The 24,160-nt window shown below is 37.8% G+C and overlaps 1 protein-coding gene across 2 annotated transcripts in view; it reads left to right on the top strand.

The window, feature by feature from the left end:
- Nucleotides 1-24,160, top strand: part of BMPR1A (bone morphogenetic protein receptor type 1A) — a 142,779-nt gene that overhangs the window by 35,519 nt on the left and 83,100 nt on the right. Inside the window, exon 2 of one of the 2 annotated variants that reach the window (XM_032608511.1) lies at nt 20,767-20,834. The exons of the other annotated variant lie outside the window; for it this stretch is intronic. The gene's annotated coding sequence lies outside the window, so the exon portion shown is untranslated. The remainder of the gene's footprint in view (nt 1-20,766; nt 20,835-24,160) is intronic. 2 annotated transcript variants of the gene reach the window in all.

Genomic DNA, 24,160 nt, shown 5'->3' on the forward strand with positions numbered 1-24,160 from the left:
TGTCTGCTGGACTGCGTTCCTTTCTGGAGGCTCTAGGGGAGAATCTGATTCTTTGTCTTTTTCAGCTTCTATAGGCCAACCAGTATCCTTGGCTTGTAGCCTCCTTCTTCATCATCTTCAAAGCCAACAAGATCTCATCCCTCAGACCCTTTGTCTTCTCTTTCTCTCTCTCACCACAGCTGGGAAGGGTTCTCTGCTTTTAGGGACTCGTGATTGGGTTGAGCCCAACAGGATAACCTCCCCATCTCAAGATTTGTACCCTTAATCACATCTGCAAAATCCCTTTTGTCATGCAAGCTAACATTCATATGTTCCAGGGATTAGGATGTGTATGTCTTTGAGGGGACCACTGTTCTGCTACCACAGTTGGTTTTTAGTCAGTTATATAACATTAAACTTAATTTTATCTATTTATTTTGATAAACGTGAGGACTACAGTAGTGGTTAAGTGGTAAGACTTTGGAGTTGTGACCATAGGCAAGTTATTCGCTTCTGAACCTGTTTCCTCTCTGGTAAAAGGGGCGTAATAGTGCTTACTAGTATATATTGAAATACAAATAACAGTTTAGGGCTATAGCCTGGAGTCAGGAGACTTATACCAATTTTTTTGTGACTGTCTCAACTAAGCAAATTTGTGATCTCCTAACTCACAAGGTTGTTGCGAGGGTCAAATAACTCATGACTATAGAATTGCTTTGAAATGTATAAAAATTATATAAAATTTCCGTGGTATTAATTTTAGAATACCTTAAAATTTTTTTTGTCAGTGGTGGGAATGTTATTAAACATTCCCAATATATTAATATTCTTTGATCCCTGGGTAGCAAATTTTTTATTTTTCTTTCCCATATTTTCGGACTTAACTTGTCTCCTTTTTTAAAATAATGATAAATGAAAAGATAATATGGGAATTAAAAGTACATAAGCTGCATTTTTTTTTAGTCACTAAGATTTAAAACTCAAATTTATCTAGATTATTTATATTAATTTAAAATAATTTTCTCTTCAAAACTTCTTAGGAGCTAATTACTGCCTTTGTTATAGAAGCAAAATAAATACTAACTCTACCTTGTATTAATAAAACTAATTGTTCTTAAAACCTGAGCTGCATTTGTTAATCTTGGGTAGTAGACATTCAAGTAATAGAAATGAAGTCTTCATTTATAATTGGGTTATCTTTGTACTCGATGTTTGATACAAAAACATCACTGTATATTAAGCAAAAACCATTTTTAAAAAGTGATTTGATTTATTTTTTCCCTTACACTGTAATAGTGAATAGATGTTTTTCCCCTAAGCAGCACAAAGATGCCATTTTGAGAGGTTAAATTACTTTCTAAATGTTGCTGTGAAGGAGGAGAGAAGGAAAAGAGATCAGGTTACACATTCTTTGTTCCAGAGCCAACCACTGCACTTGAAGTTTGGAGCCACAGTGGTGAGGCTAGAATATGCATTTGCCACAGTATCTTCAATCCCGCCCCCACGTAGGGAGCCAGAGACTTAGACATTTTCCCTGGCGGGGCCCCCAAAAGGGAACCATTTTAATTAAATATTTGTAAAAATTGCTACTTAGTTTTTTCTTTTACAGTCTTTACTTTTATATAGTTTAGCTTCCAAGTGAGCCTGAAGATTATTTCTTTGTCTAGTCAAAGGTATTTTAAAAATGGTAATTTTTTGAGAGGCCTACAAATTATATTTTAATATTACAATTAAACACAAATTTAACTCAAATTAATATTGAGTTAAACTTAAAAAGTATTTTACATTTTATTTTGAGAAAAAAAATAACCTTCCTGGCATAAAATGTCATGAATTGGACTGTTCTTATATTTCACAAATGTGATGGGAAAAAGTCCCGAAAGCAGTTACAATATTTCTTTTGTTCTATTTCCTTGCTGCTCTTAGATAAATGAAGACTTCAAAAAGATTTTTCACATAAAAACTGTCATAAAATTCCCAGTGTCATATTCTGAATGTTAATTTGACTGTTTTATGTTACAATTTTTCGAGTTCTAAGTTTTAGTTAGAATATATATAAACTTTTTTTTAACTTTTAAGGAATCACTTAAAAAATTTGGTTATTAAAATTTGGATATATTTCATAAGTATATGTTTATATGTAACTGGTCCCATTTCTGAGGGTTTAAGAAACTTAAGCATTATTTGTAAACTAATTATACCTCTGTTAAACATTATCAGTCCATTAAAAAGCATTGATTTTTTTCCCCATATCTAGGTCATTTTAAGTATTAATAACGTGCATCAATCTGCTTAATACTCTTCAGAAAAAAGTCATTATTATTAGTAATCAGATTGTGTCATAGGAATATAGTCCCATTTATATCAATCTTTTTAGTATTTTGAGAGTAGGTGTCATATTTTCTAAACAAGACTATTGTCCCCTCACACTTTTTCCAAAAGAGGAAAGATACAACTGATAAAAATTTGTGGCTGGGCATTGGGACTTGATGTTCTATTGTATACTGTTCATACAGGTTTTGTTCTCTTTAGCTCATGTTTAAGTTCCAATTTGTTTACATATTTTTGCTCAATAATAAGATGTCGGATTGGCTTTATATTCTGTGGCCCTCATTCTGTAGTCTTATCTTTGCTTCTCTGTTAATCCCCTCCTTCTCTTCTTATCTAATAAATCCAAGCCTTCTCAGTAGGCTCAACCTAAATCTTACCTTTTCAGTGAAGCCTTAATTTCATCTGAGCTCTTGATCATTTCTTCCTTTTCTGTGCTTCTGTAGGGCTTTTAATGACAGTTTGTACTATTTTTCTTTCTAAGTATTTGTCCTCTGTCTCTAATTTAAAATAATTATACTAGCTACCATTTGTGTTTCTACGATATGCTGTGCCATTATTGTTAATCTTAAAAATAGCTGGTAAGGTAAGTATTGACCTACTTATACGAGGAAAGTGAACAGTTATGCTGTGCTGGAAGTTTAGTCACGTCTTTTGTCTTTGGCTCCTATCATGCATATTGGGAACCTTAAACATATTAGATTCTTAATAAATATGGGGTGATTAGATGACTGATATTTTGGTTCCCTCTTCCTTTTAAAGATGGTTTTTGGAAAGGGCGAGAAAAGCTGAGTCTATTAGGATTTGTGAATTTTTCATTCTTTGAGTTGCATGGCATGTCAAGCACCATCATGGGTTTTTCTTCTAAACTTACATGTGTTCAGAAATAGAACGTGTTCCAAAACAATTGACGTGTGGTTCCCTACATTGCTTAAAAATCTATGACTGCATGAAGCAGGGAAGATGTTTGAAAGTAACCTGTGAGAATATAGAGTATGCTGCTGTGGGATCTTGTTATTTAAATCATTAAGTGAATATATTTATATATTTAAAAAACTGGATGTAGAATGGAGATAAATCTCATGAGATATTTTTGAGTTTTGAATCTTTTATTGTATTTGAACACTTTGTACATTTGCTATTTGTTATTTTGACATAAAAATCATTAATTGCTAGTGAGAGTTGAGACATTTTGGACACACTTTCTTTTTTTAAAAAATAAATTATTTAATTAATTTGGTTGCGTCAAGTCTTAGTTGCGGCACATGGGATCTTTGTTGCGCCTGCAGGATCTTTCATTGCAGCACATGGACTCTTCGTTGCAGCATGCAGGCTTAGTTGCCCTCCGGCATGTGGAATCTTAGTTCCCTGGACCACCAGGGAAGTCCCTGGACACATTTTCTTAAGCATATTTTTAAAATTTTTGTATTTATTCCTATGGTGCCAATTTTTTACTAGAAAACTGTGCCCCATTTTATTTTTTTATATTTATTTTTGGCTGTGCTGGGTCTTTGCTTTTGCGTGAGGGCTTTCTCCAGCTGTGGCAAGCGGGGCTACTCTTCATCGCGGTGCGCGGGCCTCTCACTGTCGCAGCTTCTCTTGTTGCGGAGCACAGGCTCCAGACGCGCAGGCTCAGCAATTGTGGCTCACGGGCCTAGTTGCTCCGCGGCATGTGGGATCCTCCCAGACCAGGGCTCAACCCGCGTCCCCTGCATTAGCAGGCAGACTCTCAACCACCGTGCCACCAGGGAAGCCCTGTGCCCCATTTTAGTGCTTTACTTTTGTAGCTTCCTAACCCATGTTATTTTTATATCTTTGCAAAAACCAAGTAATTGACAAATTTATTACAATATCCATACTTCAAAACTTAATATTGTTTAACACATTATCAATAAAAGCATTTTAACCATTTTCTCCACATTATTTGATAAATGTTATTGGTTTTGTCTGTTTTTAATTTTTATAAATACATAATGTATTAATTATTTTTTGTTCATTGAGCTTTGGAATTAAATCCTGATAAGGGTTTTACTTTTTAAGTATTGAGGTTATGTGTGTGTGTCTTGTAGGGAAAAGAATGGCTTTAAAAACATCAAAGTGAAGACTTACACATAGAAACTTAACACTAGCATATATGAAATATAAATAGAATTATGTACTAATAGTATTTTAATGTAAGCCTTCAGACTGTAATTTTTTTTTTTTTTTGGCATGGCCAAAAATAAGTTTATTCAGGTAAATTTATATATACATTTATAGTAACAGCTATTAACATACAAATTGGTTTTATTGTTTAAACATTTCTACCATGTCAGATTTCGCTGATGGTTGTAGCAAATAGCAATTCTTCATTAAAATTTAATAAAGACCTATATATTTCTAGAGAGTCTCACGACCTGGAGCTATGTATTCATATGAATTATATTAAACAATTTTTAAATTTTAAAAACACTATTTTACAATTATAATACTATATGAAACTTTAATAAGAGCTTTTGCAGCATCAATTAAGTAACAGGAGCTAAGCTAAAAAGAGGAATCAAAATGACTTTAGGGAAGAAAGCACAGGCAAGATGTTCTGCAAGATGTGGTTGAGGGTGTCCAGGGCCTGGCTGCTGTGAAGTTGAGCCAAACCTTCAGGTGGCCCTGGGTCCCAGAGTGCTCTCAGCATGACCCTTCTCTCTCCTGGGGCAGCTGGGGACCCAGGGGAGCCCCTGGTCCTTCTGGGCCCAGACTGTAATAGTTTTAAAGGAGCCACGTCACTGTAACAGAGCAGTTGTCTTTTTATCCCCCTTATTATATTGAGATTTTGCCCAGTAATGTCTTTTTACTTAAACTTACACATCTTTGTCAAAGCTATCATAATACCTTGTTTTACATTTCTTTTTTGGCACTTATCATCATTGTAATGATAATTTGTATGAACATTTTTAACAGGATCTGTTGTGTTTCCATTCTTAGAAACTGTAAGGCTCTGTGTGAGGAGGGACTCTTACTTGGTTCCGTGTGTTACTGGGCTGAGCACAGTGCCTTGCCCACCACACATGTTCAGTAACTTCTTTGTGGCAGCAGCCAGTGTTCTTTTTTTTTTAGTCCTCTTTAATTAATGAAAAAAGCTTTGATTCTATAAAACTTTTAGTCTTTTTAGAGACCCTGGAAAGAAACATATTAACCAAAAAGCAGAGCTGACTTCAATTTTACTTGTCTTGAAAATAACTGGCCATTTCAATGATTGTAAGATCAATGAAAGTGAAGAATTTATTAGGAGTTGAAATTCAGGTTTAGCTGTATTTTCAAAGGATATCATCCTTCAATACTTTTGCTTTGCATTTTTGTTACTGTGATTTAAGATGGTTGTAATTATTTTTGATTGATGATACCTGTCAAAAAACAAGCCTAACCAACTATTTCTGCTGGATTCTGAGTGCTGAGAAACAAACACTGAGAAGTCTGTGAACTGTTGCAAGTTGTCTCTAAAATGAGATAATAAAATCTACTTCACAAGGTAATTTAGGCTTTAATGAAATACCTAAATGTGAGTGTTTAGTAGTGTCCCTTGCACACTGTAGGTGTGCTATAAATGTTAATTAGGTGTGCTATAAATGTTAATTATCTTGTAGGTGTAAGAAAATTGCCCTTCACAAAAGCAACTGAAAATTTAAAGATGAATTTCTTTCCCATTGCAAACTAGTATCAAAATGCAAATTTGGTATACTACTTTAAAAAAAGACAGATGTTAAATGGCACTTGGTGACGGTGGAGCTTATTTAACCTTGCTTTGAATCTCTGAATGGCTATATTATAGAAAATCTTGTGATATCCCTTTTTGGAGGGAAGAATTACCTAAAAACAAGAAAAATGTGAAAGAAAAGTAAGTAGACCTACTATGATTCTTTAACCTTGAAGTTGTGAACTGGTGGCCTCTTAGCTGGATTTGGCCTGCGGGCATGCTATATTTGGCTTACGCTGTATTTCTTTTTTTTTTTTGTATTTCTTTAATTAGTTACAAACAATTAAAAGTTGGGAGATTTCCCAAAAAGAAAATCCAGCTCTCTGGCTTATTTTGAAAAACTGGAATATGGCAGCATAGGACCTACGTTCCCCAGTTGCAACAATCAGTGGAGCTAAGTAGAGGATGCTCTGATCTGGCACTCTGTGTTGTCTCCCCAATCCTAAAGTGACAGTGCTTTTTTGACTCTATCGAAAAAGGGAAGCCTAAAATAGAGCCGTTTGCGTTTTAAGAAAAATAGGAAAGCTTCTAATTCTTTGTGAAAATAAAGAACATTTTTACATATATCTGTCAAAGGTCACAGTTTAGGACTTAAGAAAAAATCATAGTAGGAACTGTGATTAATATGATGTGTGGAAAATATGTGTAATGAAAAACTTTTACTAGAACACGAACTCAAACATCAACATGGATTTTTTAAAAAATGAGAATAAAATAAAATTAGTGAAGCCGCTATGAAGGAAAAAACTCATATTATTAAGAGAAATTTCCTGGGCATAAAATCTCTTACGTATGTTGAGTTACTTAGAGTGTTTAGAGAGCAAAGAAATTAGTATGCTTTAGTACCAATAATTTGGAGACATGAGTTTACATGGAAATACTGCTTAAGTGTTGAAAATATGACCAAGAGGGACTTCCCTGGTGGTCCAGTGGTAAAGAATCTGCCTTACAATGCAGGGGACTCAGGTTCGATCCCTGGTCAGGGAACTAAGGTCCCACATGCCGCAGGGCACCTAAGCCAGCACACCACAACTACTGATCTCGCATGCCTCAAATAGAGAGCCTGCGTGCTGCAAACTGCAGAGTCCACGTGCCCTGGAGCCTGTGTGCCACAACTAGAGAGAGAAAAACCCTCATGCCACAACTGGAGAGAAGCCCGCACGCCACAACGAAAGATCCTGCATGCCTCAGTGAAGATCCTGCATGCTGCAACTAAGACCCAACATAGTCTTAGTAAATAAAAATAAAATAAATAGTAAATAAATCTTTTCAAAAAAAACTTAAAAAAAATATGACCACGAAATTTATAGGGCAGCTTCTACAAAAATGCTGAATTATTTCTGTTGAGGTTGATGTAAGCACAGAGATAAATATCACCTCGTTAACTCTATTTGGTTTTGGTATCAGTGAGAATTTTGACTATTTCTCCTCTCTTTTTTCTAGTCTTTGCCTCTTCGTTGGTTTATTTCCATCAGCAAATAATCTCTAGTATAGACTTAGTAAGAAAGCAGTTATCTTCCAGCCTCCTGCTTAGTAGCCACATGCATTGGGGAGTTGTTTACTTGCAGTACCTTCTCTCCCTCACCTTCCCTTGACTATTTAGCCTGCTCCTATCATCCATCTACCTGTTTGCCATGAGTAATGTCTCAAAAACCATTCTTGTCAGTGTCATTGATGGCTTCCATGTGCCAGATTTTCTGTACTCATTGTGAGCTGCTCAGTGGTATTTGACACAACTGACTCCTCTGCGTGGAACTCTTATCTGCTGTAGTAATCTGTTGCCTTCCAGGTCTTTCAGCGAAGTCCAAATGGTGGCTGAGGAACATGCTAAGTCAGGGCTGAGGAATGGACTCTTGCTGGTTTAAGCCTTTACCCCTAAGCCCTGAAGTCCTGTGTGAATTCTGTATCATAACTCAGGTTTTATACCTTTTATCCTGCACTTTAGGCTAATTTATGAAAGGACAAAAAAGAGGATTTCGAAAGTAAAAATAATCACGTTAAAGAATATGAACTCCAGGGCTTCTCTGGTGGCGCAGTGGTTGAGAGTCCGCCTGCCCATGCAGGGGACACGGGTTCGTGCCCTGGTCCGGGAAGATCCCACATGCTGCGGAGTGGCTGGGCCTGTGAGCCATGGCTGCTGAGCCTGCGCGTCCAGAGCCTGTGCTCCGCAGCAGGAGAGGCCACAACAGTGAGAGGCCCGCGTACCGCAAAAAAAAAAAAAAAAAAGAATCTGAACTCCATTATGAATACTTCTTGCCTCTGTATTGCAAATGCAAATGTTTGAATGACTGATGTAAAGGGAAGGGAGAAGAATCTAGGAATTTGGAATGAAATATCACATTTAAATAAGCATTTTTTTCCCTTGCAGAACAAACATTTGCTTATAACATAAGTTGAGGTGCAAGTAGCACTTAGATCCAGTGGGTCTGAAGCCGAAAAAAAAGTCCTTGTAGGTACTTATTATTTCTTCACCTAGAATATTAACTTCAGTCAATTTAAAAAACATAACATTTTAATAACTTGGTGTCAAATTATAGGAAGTTACCCAAATTTTAGATTTTTAAAAAATTCTAACTGAAGATAACAAACACAGAAGTGTGAAAAAATAGGAGTTAAGTACTTTTTGTTACTCAAATAACTCCTAAGCATTACAGGAAAAGCCAGTTGTCAAATCAAAGTAGAAAGTTGTTCCCTTTAAAATGAAATCAGATGGGTAGAATAACATACTCTGATTTTACTGCCCTAGCCACAACTCTAAAAGCATAATAATAAGTGTAATAATGTTATAGGTTTATTAAGATTGCTACATAAAACAAAAAATATATTCAGTGTTGTCTTTAATAACAGTTTACACCAGCCATTTTCTTTATGGTTTCTGCTTTTAATGTCAAATTTAGAAATTACTTCCCCGTTGCAATAGTATTTTCAAGTTCTTTTATAGTTTCACATTTTACATCTTAACCTTTTATTTATCTGGAATTAATTTTGTCGCATGAAGTAAGGATCCAGTTCAGTTTTTCCTCAAATGGGCAGCACATTCAACACCTTTTATTTATTTGAGATGCTGCTTTTATTACATTCTTATATATATATGGATCTACTTTTGGCCTCCTCTTATAATGTGTCTCTTGACAGTAGAACACATTGTTTATATTGATGTAGTAGCTTCCAGTATATTTTGATACATAGTAAGGCAGATACTTCTTTGTTACTTTTCCAAAAGTTTTGGATACTCCAAAGTTTATTTTTCCAAATGTCTTTAGAGTCCTTTTTGTCTGATTCCATTCAAAACCCTGTTAACATTTGTTGATAGATTTGGATAGAACTGATGTCTTTACAGTATATAGTATTCTAACTCATAAAGTGGTACCCCTTCTTTTATTAATCTTCTTTGACTTTCAGTAACATTTTTAGTATATTTTTAGATGCTGCTGTGAATGAGATTATTTTTTCATTATATTTTGTAAACTTTTGTTAATATATGAAAAAGTGTATATTTAATAAACTTCACATGTTTAACTCTTCTTTTAGTTTTAATAATTTTTTGGTTGATTCTAATGGGAGATTTTTAAAAAATATGTCTTTAAATAATGATAACCTGTTAAATGAATTTTAGTATACTTATTCTCATATGGGATTTAGTTTACGTTAAAAGCACTTATATCAATAGGATAGTGCATTGAGTTTGGTTAGTTCTTTTGGGTTTTTTTTGGTTCTTTATATCACATGATTTTCTTTACAGTGCAAGATTGGTGTTTGATGATTTCTTCTTTATTTGGTGAATAGTAGTGAGTACTTAAAATATCTGTGCTTTTTAAACATCTTTATTTGGTGAAAGTATATCACAGATGTCTGTAAAAATTATTTAATTTATTTTAGCATCATGTCCTGTAGGTGTGTTTTGTTTGTTTGACTATTTTAATTCTTTTGTTTATTTCTGCTTAGGAGAGCAGAAAATTATTTTCTCCCAGCTCTGGAGGCTAAACATCTAAAGTCAGGTTGTTGCCTGAGCCATGCTCCCTCTGAGGGTGCTAGGGAAGGATCTGTTCCAGGCCTCTTTCCTGACTTCTCATAGCCGCAAGCATTCATTGGGCTGTAGATGGCCATCTTCTCCCTGTCTCTCTTCACATGTCTTTATACAAATTTCCCCCTTTTATAAGGACACCAGCCATATTTGATTAGGGCCCACTCTGATGATCTCATTTTAATATGATGACCTCTGTAAAGAAAATATCTTCAAATCAAGGTCACATTCTGAGGTACTGGAGGTTAGGACTACAACACATGAAGTTAATTCATTTATATTTTTATTTTTACTTTTTATTTTGAAATTACTTCATACTTAGAAAAGATGCAAGAATAGCATAGTATCCATTCATCTGTCGATGGACATTTAGGTTGCTTCCATGTCCTGGCTATATAGAATCTAAAAAAAAAAATGATACTGATGAACCTAGCGGCAGGGCAGGAGTAAAGACATAGACATAGAGAATGGACTTGAGGACATGGGGTAGAGGGTGAAGCTGGGGCAAAGTGAGAGTAGCATCAACATATATACACTACCAAATGTAAAACACATAGCTAGTGGGAAGCAGCAGCATAGCACAAGGAGATCAGCTCCGTGTTTTGTGACGACCTAGAGGGGTGAAATAGAGAGGGTGGGGGGAGGCTCAAGAGGGAGGGGATATGGGGATATATGTATGCATATGGCTGATTCACTTTGTTGTATAGCAGAAACTTAACAGCATCGTGAGGCAATTATACTCCAATAAAGATGCATTTAAAAAAATAAAACCTTAAAAAACAAAAGCACAGTAAAACTCCCATATACTCTTTATCTGTGATTCATCAATTTTTAACATTTTCGCACATTTGCATTGTTCTCTGGATCTCTACTTCTTTCCTTTACCTAATCTACACATACACAATTTTATTTTTTTTTTACATCTTTACTGGAGTATAATTGCTTTACAATGGTGTGTTAGTTTCTGCTTTATAACGAAGTGAATCAGTTACACATATACATGTGTTCCCATATCTCTTCCCTCTTGCCTCTCCCTCCCTCCCACCCTCCCTATCCCACCCTCCCTATCCCACCCTTTTAGGTGGTCACAAAGCACCGAACTGATCTCCCTGTGCTTTGCGGCTGCTTCCCACTAGCTATCTATTTCACGTTTGGTAGTGTATATATGTCCATGCCACTCTCTCACTTTGTCACAGCTTGCCCTTCCCCCTCCCCATATCCTCAAGTCCATTCGCTAGTAGGTCTGTGACTTTATTCCTGTCTTACCCCTAGGTTCTTCATGACATTTTTTTTTCTTAAATTACATATATATGTGTTAGCATACGGTATTTGTCTTTCTCTTTCTGACTTAGTTCACTCTGTATGACAGACTCTAGGTTCATCCACCTCATTACAAATAGCTCAATTTCATTTCTTTTATGGCTGAGTAATATTCCATTGTATATATGTGCCACATCTTCGTTATCCATTCATCCGATGATGGACACTTAGGTTGTTTCCATCTCCGGGCTATTGTAAATAGAGCTGCAATGAACATTTTGGTACATGACTCTTTTTGAATTATGGTTTTCTCAGGGTATATGCCCAACAGTGGGATTGCTGGGTCATATGGTAGTTCTATTTGTAGTTTTTTAAGGAACCTCCATACTGTTCTCCACGGTGGCTGTACCAATTCACATTCCCACCAGCAGTGCAAGAGTGTTCCCTTTTCTCCACACCCTCTCCAGCATTTATCGTTTCTAGATTTTTTGATGATGGCCATTCTGACTGGTGTGAGATGATATCTGATTGTAGTTTTGATTTGCATTTCTCTAATGATTAATGATGTTGAGCATTCTTTCATGTGTTTGTTGGCAGTGTGTATATCTTCTTTGGAGAAATGTCTGTTTAAGTCTTCTGCCCATTTTTGGATTGGTTTGTTTTTTGGTTATTGAGTTGCTTGTAAATTTTGGAGATGAATCCTTTGGCAGTTGCTTCATTTGCAAATATTTTCTCCCATTCTGAGGGTTGTCTTTTGGTCTTGTTTATGGTTTCCTTTGCTGTGCAAAAGCTTTGAAGTTTCATTAGGTCCCATTTGTTTATTTTTGTTTTTATTTCCATTTCTCTAGGAGGTGGGTCAAAACGGATCTTGTGATCTTGTGATTTATGTCATAGTGTGTTCTGCCTATATTTTCCTCTAAGCGTTTGATAGTTTCTGGCTTTACATTTAGGTCTTTAATCCATTTTGAGCTTATTTTTGTGTATGCTGTTAGGGAGTGGTCTAATCTCATACTTTCACATGTAGCTGTCCAGTTTTCCCAGCACCACTTATTAAAGAGGCTGTCCTTTCTCCACTGTACATTCCTGCCTTCTTTATCAAAGATAAGGTGACCATATGTGTGTGGGTTTATCTCTGGGCTTTCTATCCTATTCCATTGATCTACCTTTCTGTTTTTGTGCCAGTACCATACTGTCTTGATTACTGTAGCTTTGTAGTATAGTCTGAAGTCAGGGAGCCTGATTCCTCCAGCTCCATTTTTCTTTCTCAAGACTGCTTAGGCTATTCGGGGTCTTTTGTGTTTCCATACAAGTTGTGAAATTTTTTGTTCTAGTTCTGTGAAAATGCCAGTGGAAGTTTGATAGAGATTGCATTGAATCTGTAGATTGCTTTGGGTAGTAGAGTCATTTTCACAGTGTTGATTCTTCCAATCCAAGAACATGGTATGTCTCTCCATCTATTTGTATCATCTTTAATTTCTTTCATCAGTGTCTTATAATTTTCTGCATACAGGTCTTTTGTCTCCTTAGGTAGGTTTATTCCTAGACATTTTATTCTTTTTGTTGCAGTGGTAAATGGGAGTGTTTTCTTGATTTCACTTTCAGATTTTTCATCATTAGTGTATAGGAATGCCAGAGATTTTTGTGCATTAATTTTGTATCCTGCTACTTTACCAAGTTCATTGATTAGCTCCAGTAGTTTTCTGGTGGCATCTTTAGGATTCTCTCTATATAGTATCATGTCATCTGCAAACAGTGACAGCTTTACTTCTTCTTTTCCAATTTGGATTCCTTTTATTTCCTTTTCTTCTCTGATTGCTGTAGCTAAAACTTCCAAAACTATGTTGAATAAGAGTGGTGAGAGTGGGCAACCTTGTCTTTTTCCTGATCTTAGTGGAAATGTTTCCAGTTTTTCACCATGGAGGACGATGTTGGCTGTGGGTTTGTCATATATGGCCTTTATTATGTTGAGGAAAGTTCCCTCTATGCCTACTTTCTGCAGGGTTTTTATCATAACTGGGTGTTGAATTTTGTCGAAAGCTTTCTCTGCATCTATTGAGATGATCATATGGTTTTTGTTAATGTGGTGTATTACGTTGATTGATTTGCATATATTGAAGAATCCTCGCATTCCTGGAATAAACCCCACTTGATCATGGTGTATGATCCTTTTAATGTGCTGTTGGATTCTGTTCGCTAGTATTTTGTTGAGGATTTTTGTATCTATGTTCGTCAGTGATATTGGCCTGTAGTTTTCTTTCTTTGTGACATCCTTGTCTGGTTTTGGTATCAGGGTGATGGTGGCCTCGTAGAATGAGTTTGGGAGTGTTCCTCCCTCTGCTATATTTTGGAAGACTTTGAGAAGGATAAGTGTTAGCTCTTCTCTAAATGTTTGATAGAACTCGCCTGGGAAGCCATCTGGTCCTGGGCTTTTGTTTGTTGGAAGATTTTTAATCACAGTTTCAATTTCAGTGCTTGTGATTAGTCTGTTCATATTTTGTATTTCTTCCTGATTCAGTCTTGGCAGGTTGTGCATTTCTAAGAATTTGTCCATTTCTTCCAGTTGTCCATTTTATTGGCATAGAGTTGCTTGTAGTACTCTCTCATGATCTTTTGTATTTCTGCAGTGTCAGTTGTTACTTCTCCTTTTTCATTTCTAATTCTATTGATTTGAGTCTTCTCCCTTTATTTCTTGATGAGTCTGGCTAATGGTTTATCAATTTTGTTTATCTTCTCAAAGAACCAGCTTTTAGTTTTATTGATCTTTGCTATCGTTTCCTTCATTTCTTTTTCATTTATTTCTGATCTGATCTTTATGATTTCTTTCCTTCTGCTAACTTTGGGGTTTTTTTGTATTTGCTTTAGGTACAAGGTTAGGTTGTTTATTCGAGATGTTTCCTGTTTCTTAAGGTAGGATTGTATTGCTATAATCTTCCCTCTTAGAGCTGCTTTTGCTGCATCCCATAGGTTTTGGTTCGTCATGTCTCCATTGTCATTTGTTTCTAGGTAATTTTTGATTTTCTCTTTGATTTCTTCAGTGATCACTTCATTATTAAGTAGTGTATTGTTTAGTCTCCATGTGTTTGTATGTTTTACAGATCTTTTCCTGTAATTGATATCTAGTCTCATAGCGTTGGGTTCAGAAAAGATACTTGATACAATTTCAATTTTTTAAAATTTACCAAGGCTTGATTTGTGACCCAAGATATGATCTATCCTGGAGAATGTTCCATGAGCACTTGAGAAAAATGTGTGTTCTGTTGTTTTTGGATGGAATGTCCTATAAATATCAATTAAGTCCATCTTGTTTAATGTATCATTTAAATGCTTGTGTTTCCTTATTTATTTTCATTTTGGATGATCTGTCCATTGGTGAAAGTGGGGTGTTAAAGTCCCCTACTATGAATGTGTTACTGTCGATTTCCTGTTTTATGGCTGTTAGTATTTGCCTTATGTATTGAGATGCTCCTATGTTGGGTACATAAATATTTACAATTGTTATATCTTCTTCTTGGATCGATCCCTTGATCATTATGTAGTGTCCTTCTTTGTCTCTTGTAATAGTCTTTATTTTAAAGTCTTATTTCGTCTGATATGAGAATTGGTACTCCAGCTTTCTTTTGGTTACCATTTGCATGGAATATCTTTTTCCATCCCTTTACTTTCAGTCTGTATGTGTCTCTAGGTCTGAAGTGGATCTCTTTTAGACAGCATATATATGGGTCTTGTTTTTGTATCCATTCAGCCAGTCTGTGTCCTTTTGTGGGAGCATTTAATCCATTTACATTTAAGGTAATTATCGATATGTATGTTCCTATTCCCATTTTCTTAATTGTTTTCGGTTTGTTATTGTAGGTCTTTTCCTTCTCTGGTATTTCTTGCCTAGAGAAGATCCTTTAGCATTTGTTGTAAAGGTGGTTTGGTGGTGCTGAACTCTCTCAGCTTTTGCTTGTCTGTAAAGGTTTTAATTTCTCCATCAAATCTGAATGAGATCCTTGCTGGGTAGAGTAATCTTGGTTGTAGGTTTTTCTCCTTCATCACTTTAAATATGTCCTGCCAGTCCCTTCTGGCTTGCAGAGTTTCTGCTGAAAGATCAGCTGTGAACCTTATGGGGATTCCCCTGTGTGTTATTTGTTGTTTTTCCCTTGCTGCTTTTAATATGTTTTCTTTGTATTTAATTTTTGACAGTTTGATTACTATGTGTCTTGGCATGTTTCTCCTTGGATTTATCCTGTATGGGACTCTCTGTGCTTCCTGGACTTCACTATTTCCTTTCCCATATTAGGGAAGTTTTCAAGTATAATGTCTTCAAATATTTTCTCAGTCCCTTTCTTTTTCTCTTCTGCTTCTGGAACCCCTATAATTCGAATGTTGGTGGTGTGTTTAATGTTGTCCCAGAGGTCTCTGAGACTGTCCTCAGTTCTTTTCATTCTTTTTTCTTTATTCTGCTCTGCAGTAGTTATTTCCACTATTTTATCTTCCAGGTCACTTATCTGTTCTTCTGCCTCAGTTATTCTGCTGTTGATCCCATCTAGAGTATTGTTTGGTTTTGTTTTGTTTTTTTGTTTGTTTGGTTTTGTTGTTTTGCGGTACACGGGCCTCTCACTGTTGTGGCGTCTCCCGTTGCGGAGCACAGGCTCTGGACACTCAGGCTCAGCGGCCATGGCTCACGGGCTTAGCTGCTCCTCAGCATGTGGGATCTTCCTGGACCGGGGCACGAACCCATGTCCCCTGCATCGGCAGGCGGACTCTCAGCCAATGCGCCACCAGGGAAGCCCCATCTTGAGTATTTTTAAATTCATCTATTGTGTTGTTCATCATTGCTTGTTTCATCTTTAGTTCTTCTAGGTCCATGTTAAATGTTTCTATTCTATTTCCAAGATTTTGGATCATCTTTACTATCATTATTCTGAATTCTTTTTCAGGTAGACTGCCTATTTCCTCTTCATTTGTTAGGTCTGGTTGGTTTTTATCTTGCTCCTTCATCTGCTGTGTGTTTTTCTGTCTTCTCATTTTGCTTATCTTACTGTGTTTGGGGTCTCCTTTTTGCAGGCTGCAGGTTCGTAGTTTCCGTTGCTTTTGGTGTCTTTCCCCAGTGGCTAAAGTTGGTTCGGTGGGTTGTGTGGGCTTCCTGGTAGAGGGGACTAGTGCCTGTGTTCTGGTGGATGAGGCTGGATCTTGTCTTTCTGGTGGGCAGGTATACGTCTGGTGGTGTGTTTTGGGGTGTCTGTGGACTTATGATTTTAGGCAGCCTCTCTGCTAATGGGTGGGGTTGTGTTCCTGTCTTGCTATTTGTTTGGCATAGGGTGTCCAGTACTGTAGCTTGCTGGTCGTTGAGTGAAGCTGGGTGCTGGTGTTGAGATGGAGATCTCTGGGAGATTTTCACCGTTTGATATTATGTGGAGCTGGGAGGTCTCTTGTGGACCAGTGTCCTGAAGTTGGCTCTCCCATCTCAGAGGCACAGCACTGACTCCTGGCTGTAGCACCAAGAGCTTTTCATCTACACGGCTCAGAATAAAAGGGAGAAAAAGAAGAGAGAGAGAGAGAGAGATGGAGGGAGAGAGGGAGAAAGGAAGGAAAGAAAGAAAAACGAAGGTAAGATAAAATAAAGTTATTAAAATAAAAAATAATTATTAAGAAAATAATTTTTAAAAAAAACGGACAGATAGAACCCTAGGACAAATGGTGAAGGCAAAGGTATACAGACAAAATCTCACACAGAGGCATACACATCCACACTCACAAAACGAGGAAAAGGGGAAAAAATAATAAATCTTGCTCTCAAAGTCCACCTCCTTAATTTGGGATGAGTCGTTGTCTGTTCAGGTATTCCGCAGATGCAGGGTACATCAAGTTGATTGTGGAGATTTAATCTGCTGCTCCTGAGGCTGCTGGGAGAGATTTCCCTTTCTCTTCTTTGTTCTCACAGCTCCTGGGGCTCATCTTTGGACCAGAGGGCGTCTGTTCTTCCCTCAGACAGGATGGGGTTAAAGGAGCCGCTGTTTCGGGGGTTCTGGCTCACCCAGGCCTGGGGGAGGGAGGGGTACAGAGTGCGGGGCCAGCCTGTGGCGGCAGAGGCCGGCGGGACGTTTCACCAGCCTGAGGCGCGCCATGCTTTCTCCCGGGTAAGTTGTCCTTGGATCACGGGACCCTGGCAGTGGCGGGCTGCACAGGCTCCCCGGAATGGAGGTGTGGATAGTGACCTGTGTTCGCACACAGGCTTCTTGGTGGCGGCAGCAGCAGCCTTAATGTCTCATACCCGTCTCTGGGGTCTGCGCTTATAGCCGCGGCTAGCGCCCGTCTCTGGAGCTCCTTTAAGCAGTGCTCTTAATCCCCTCTCCTCACGCACCAGGAAACAAAGAGGGAAGAAAAAGTCTCTTACCTCTTCGGCAGATCCAGACTTTTCCACGGACTCCCTCCCGGCTAGCCCTGGTGCAGTAACCCCCTGCAGGCTGTGTTCATGCTGCCAACCCCAGCCCTCTCCCTGCGCTCTGACCAAAGCCGGAGCCTCAGCTCCCAGTCCCGCCCACCCCGGCGGGTGAGCAGACAAGCCTCTCTGGCTGGTGAGTGCCGGTCGGCATCGATCCTCTGTGGGATCTCTCTGCTTTGCCCTCTGCAGCCCTGTTGTTGTGCTTTCCTCCGCGGCCCCGAAGGTTTCCCCCTCCGCCACCCGCAGTCTCCGCCCTCGAAGGGGCTTCCTAGTGTGTGGAAACCTTTCCTCCTCCACAGCTCGCTCCCACTGGTGCAGGTCCCGTCCCTATCCTTTTGTCTCTGTTTATTCTTTTTTCTTTTGCCCTACCCAGGTACGTGGGGACTTTCTTGCCTTTTGGGAGGTCTGAGGTCTTCTGCCAGCGTTCAGTAGGTGTTCTGTAGGAGTTGTTCCACGTGTAGATGTATTTCTGGTGTATCTATGAGGAGGAAGGTGATCTCCATGTCTTACTCTTCCACCATCTTCCCCTCTGGCCACCCACAATTTATTTTTTTTTTTTTTTCCTTGCTGTACGCGGGCCTCTCACTGTTGTGGCCTCTCCCGTTGCGGAGCACAGGCTCCGGACGCGCAGGCTCAGCGGCCATGGCTCACGGGCCCAGCCGCTTCGCGGCATGTGGTATCCTCCCGGACCGGGGCACAAACCCGTGTCCCCCGCATCGGCAGGCGGACTCTCAACAACTGCGCCACCAGGGAAGCCCCACAATTTATTTTTGATGAACTCTCTGAGAGAATTAAGTTGTATGTATTTTACCCTTACTCTTTCAGTTTCTGTTTTCTAAAAACAAGGGTTTTCTCATATGTAATCCCACTTAGGTTATCAAATTCAGGAAATTTTACATTGATCCAGTACTTTAACCTATTACACACTTTTGTCTGTTATCTCAGCTATCTCAAGTCTTTTTTAGACTCCACCTCCCCCCAGCAGAGGATTTAGTCTGGGATCACATACTGTTATTAGTTGTCATGTCTCTTTAATCTAGAACAGTTCCTTAGCTGTCCTTTGTCTTTCATGACAGCAACATATTTTAAGAATATAGGCCATGGGCTTCCCCGTGGCACAGTGATTGAGAACCAGTCTGTCAATGCAGGGGACACGGGTTCGATCCCTGGTCTGGGAGGATCCCACATGCTGTGGAGCAGCTAGGCCTGTGCGCCACAACTAGTGAGCCTGCGCTCTAGAGCCCGCGAGTCACAGCTGTTGAGCCTGCATGCCACAACTACTGAAGCCTGCACTCCTAGAGCCCGTGCTCCACAACAAGAGAAGCACCGCAATGAGAAGCCTGCGCACCGCAGTGAAGAGTAGCCCCCGCTCACTGCAGCTAGAGAAAGCCCGCATGCAGCAACAAAGACCCAACACAGCCAAAAATGAATGAATAAAATAAATAAATTTAAAATAAATAAATAAAATAGTGCTAGAAATTAAAAAAAAAAAGGATATAGGCCAGTTATTTTATACAGTGTTCCCCAGTTTGGAGTTATCTGACATTTTCTCATTGTTAGATTTAGGTGATGCATCTCTGGTGAGAATTCTACATAAATGATGATGTGTCCTTTCTCAGGCTATCACATTCAGAAGCATGATGTGTCTGACCTTACTTGTCATTAGTAATATTGGTTTTGATCACCTGGCTAGGGTGTTGTCCAGTTTCTTCATTGTATAGTCACTGTTTCCCCCTTTACAACTAATAAACAAACTGTGGGGAGATACTTGAATACTTGAATATCTTAGTCTTTATTTATTCTCTTTATCTAGCTATCATCAATATGGACTGATGGACTTCTACTTTATCCAGTGGGTTATAATCCATTACAACCCTTATTTTTTTGTTGTTGTTATTTGTATTTAATTTTTAAAAAATTTTTACACAATTTTAAAAGGTTACTTTTCCATTTACAGTTATAACAAAATATGGACTATATTTCCTGTGTTGTACAATACATCCTTGAGTTTATCTTACACCCAGTAGTTTGTACCTCCCACTCTCCCACTCCTATATTACATCTTTGAGTTTATCTTACACCCAGTAGTTTGTACCTCCCACTCTTCCACTCCTATATTGCCTCCCCTCCTCTCACTGGTAACCACTGGTAACCACTGGTTTGCTTCTCTCTGTGAGTCTGCTTCTTTTTTGTCATATTCACTAGTTTGTTGTACTTTTTTAAGATTCCACAAAAAAGTGGTATCATACAGTATTTGTCCTCTGTCTGACTTATTTCACTTAGCATAATGCCCTCCAAGTCATGTTGCTGAACATGGCAAAATTTTGTTCTTTTTTATGGCTGAGTGGTATTCCATCTTTGTGTGGGGGGGGGTATATATGTATACCACATCCTCTTTATCCATTCATTTACAACCTTTATGTTTTTTGATGTTCATATTGTCCCAGGTTCTGACAGTGGGAGTCCCTTCATCCTGGCTCTGGTGTCCTTTGGGTGTGGCCCTATCATTTTCTGACACAGTGATGTTCCAGGCTCATGTTGGACCTTTTGTGCCCCGTCTATGGGGCAGAATCAGTCATGATTTTAAGGAGGCCAGGTTTCTCTTAGTGGAGAAACAATATATAGAAACCAAGATCTGGGCATTAGGTATTCTCATTAGTACTGGTGTCATTGTTTCCAGTCCCTTCCAGTGAACATAGTTAGGAACTATATTTAAAAAAAAATAATTTTAGTTTATACTAACACCCTCAATTCTCATCCAACCCCACAGGATTTTTTTTTTTTTTTTTTGCTTTTCCCCATTCCATTTTCTAATTTATTACGTTTTAAAAATTGAAGTATAATATGTATATATATGTAAACATATATATAAAGTGAAGTGTGCAGATCTTATGTATACAGTTCAGTCAGTTTTGGAAAATGCATACACCTTTGTAATCCATACCCCTATCGAGATACTGATTATAATTTTTTCAAACTGTTTCTCATTGTGGATAATATTGATTTGTTTACTTTTAGATACTTGATCCTTGAATGTGCCCATTCACAAATTCATTTGCACTTCAGTTGAACAGCCATAAGCCAAAGTAAGTTTACTGGTATTTCACCAACGAAGCATACAAGCAAAAAAAGGGTCTTCTGTATTCTGTGGGTTAATGCAGATACAATTATTTCTCACTAGTCATTTGCATTTTATTTTGTTAGAATTGGGCTGAAAAAATGTTGATGTTTCTTCAAGGATTGTATCACTACATTTTTCTAATTGCAAATTGTGATGGTAAAGAAAGCAAAGTGTGTATTTCCTTATGAGTGGGTGAAGTACATTGTAGTTCCTGGAGTTTGGCCAGGTTTTTCTTGAACCCTTCTGTCAGTTGGTGGCACTGTCCACAGAAATTTATAATTTGCAACAGCAGTCTTTTATTAACTAGTGGAATAGGAATGAACAGAATTGATGAGTTTTATTTTTTATTTATTTATTTTTGGCTGCATTGGGTCTTAGTTGCTGCACGCAGGCTCTCTCTTGCTGCAGTGAGCGGGGGCTACTCTTTGTTGCGGTGCGCAGACTTCTCATTGTGGTGGTTTCTCTTGCGGAGCACGGGCTCTAGGTGCATGGGCTTCACTAGTTGTGGCTTGCGGGCTCTAGAACACAGGCTTAGTAGTTGTGGCTCACGGGCTTAGTTACTCTGTGGCATGTGGGATCTTCCCAGACCAGAGCTCAAACCCGTGTCCCCTGCATTGGCAGGCAGATTTTAACCATTGTGTCACCAGGGAAGTCCCGATGAGTTTTATTTTAAAAGGATATTTCTAGAGTGGAGAATTCGTTCGGCTCTTTGAGTTAATTTTACAGTTGACTCTGTAAAGCCAGATCAGGAGGATTTTGCAGGACTGGAGATGTTACCAAAAAGATAGAAAGAAAATTGGCAAAAAATTAGTAATTATGGTAGAAAGAACAGTAGTTAATAAAAAGCCAGGTTTTGCTAGTACTTACATTGTGTTAATAACAGTATAAACCTGACAAGTTTTATATATATATGTGAGAAATATTTGGTTGTTAGTACTAGCAAACTCGTCCAGTTTGTTCTGAAGTTGAGGTATACATTCTGGAATGTATTACATCAACCCTAAAATATATATCTGTGTAATTCCTAGGCACTGATGTACTGTTATTTTGTGTACCATTAAGAAAGAAAATAAATGATACCTATCAAACAATGATGTGATATTAATCTTAAGATGTATCTTGATTTTACAGTTGTTAAAATGTGAAAAGATCCATTAAGAAAGAAAAATGATGCCTATTAAACAATGATATTATATCAATTTTAAGACATTCTGATTTCACAGTTGTTAAAATGTTTAAAATGTGTTGATGAATTATATTAATCAATGAATAATAGTCCACTGTCTGGATATACCACAGCTTATTTATGCATTTACCTACTGAAGGACATCCTGATTGCTTCCAAGTTTTGACAGTTATGAATAAAGTTCTTTTAAACATCTTTGTGCAGGTTTTTGTGTTGACACAAATTTTCAACTCATTTGGGATGCCAAGTAGCAGGATTTCTGGATCGTATGCTAATAGTATGTTTAGTTTTTGTAAGAAACTGCCAGATTCTTCCAGTGGGGCTATGTCATTTTGCATTACCATCAGCAATGAATGAGGGTCCCTTTGCTCTGTATCCTTATCAGCATTTTATGTTGTCAGTGCTTTAGATTTTGACCATTTTAATAAATGTGTGGTAACATTTACCTGATGGTTGTTTTAATTTATAATTCCTTAGTGACATATGATGTTGGCTGGGATTGTATTGACTTAATAGATAATAGGGAAGAACAGATATCTTGACAGTATTGAGTCTTCCTATTCATTAACATGGACTGTCCATTTATTTAGTTCTTTGACTTTTTTCATTAGTTTTGTAATTTTCCTCATATAGATCTTATATGTATTTTATTAGATTTATACCTAAGTATTTCATTTTGGAGGTGCTGGTGTAAACGATATGTCTTTAATTTCAAATTCCACAAGTGTATTACTGGCATATAGGAGAACAATTGACTTTTGTATATTAACCTTGTATCTTGCAACTTTGCTGTAATTGATTATTAAATCTAGGAGTTTTTTTGTCATTGATTCATGTAGATTTTCTATATAGATGATCACATCATCTGTGAACGGAGACAGTTCTTTCTTTCCAATCTTTATACCATTTATTTCTTTCTCTTGTCTTATTCCATTAGCTTGGATTTCCAGTGTGATTTGAAAAGGAGTGGTAAGAAGGGATATGTTGCCTTGTTCCTGATCTTAGTGGGAAAGCTTTGAGTGTCTCACTATTAAATGTGATGTTAGCTATAGGTTTTTGGTAGGTGTTCTTCTTCAAATTGAGGAAATTCCCCTCTATCCCTAGTTTGCTGAGATTTTTCTTTTAATCGTGAATGAGTGTAAAATAGTCTCAAATGCTTTTTCTGCATCTAATGAAAGCATCTTGTGGTTTTTCTTCTTTAGTCTTCTGATGTGATGGATTGAATTAGTTGATTTCTTGAATGTTGAACCAGCTTTGTGTACCTGGATTAAATGCCAGTCGGTCATGGTATAAATTCTTTTTATACATTGTTGGATTTGATGTGCTAATATTCTTTTTCTTTTTTTGGCCACACTGCACAGTTTGCAGGATCTTAGTTCCCCAATGAGGGATTGAACCTGTGCCCCAGCAGTGAATGCACTGAGTCCTAACCATTGGACCACCAGGGAATTCCTGATGTGCTAATATTCTGTTCAGGATTTTTGTATATATGTTTATGAGAGATTGGTCTCTAGTTTTCTTGTAATGTCTTTATCTGGTTTTGGTATTAGGGTAATGCTGGCCTCGTAGAATGAGTTAGGAAGTATTCCCTTTGTTTCTATCTTCTGAATAAGATTATGAGAATTGTTATAATATCTTCTTAAGTGTTTGCTAGAATTCACTAGAGAACCCATCTGGGCCTGGTGCTTTCTGGTTTGGAAGATTATTAATTATGATTCAATTTCTCTAAAAATGTAGACCTATTTGGATAGTCTGTTTATTCATGTGTGAGTTTTAGCAAATTGTATCTTTCAAGTAATAGGGCCATTTCATCTAAGTTATCTAATTTGTTGGCATAGAGCTCATGGTATTCCTTGATTAACCTTTTTTTTTTTTTTTTTTTTTTTTTTGCGGTACGTGGGCCTCTCACTGTTGTGGCCTCTCCCATTGCAGAGCACAGGCTCTGGACGCACAGGCTCAGCGGCCATGGCTCATGGGCCTAGGTACTCCACGGCATGTGGGATCTTCCTGGACCAGGGCATGAACCCATGTCCCCTGCATCGGCAGGCGGACTCTCAACCACTGCACCACCAGGGAAGCCCTTGATTAACCTTTTAATGACCATG

This window comes from Phocoena sinus, chromosome 16 (assembly GCF_008692025.1).
Source record: "Phocoena sinus isolate mPhoSin1 chromosome 16, mPhoSin1.pri, whole genome shotgun sequence".
Classification (NCBI taxonomy): domain Eukaryota; kingdom Metazoa; phylum Chordata; class Mammalia; order Artiodactyla; family Phocoenidae; genus Phocoena; species Phocoena sinus.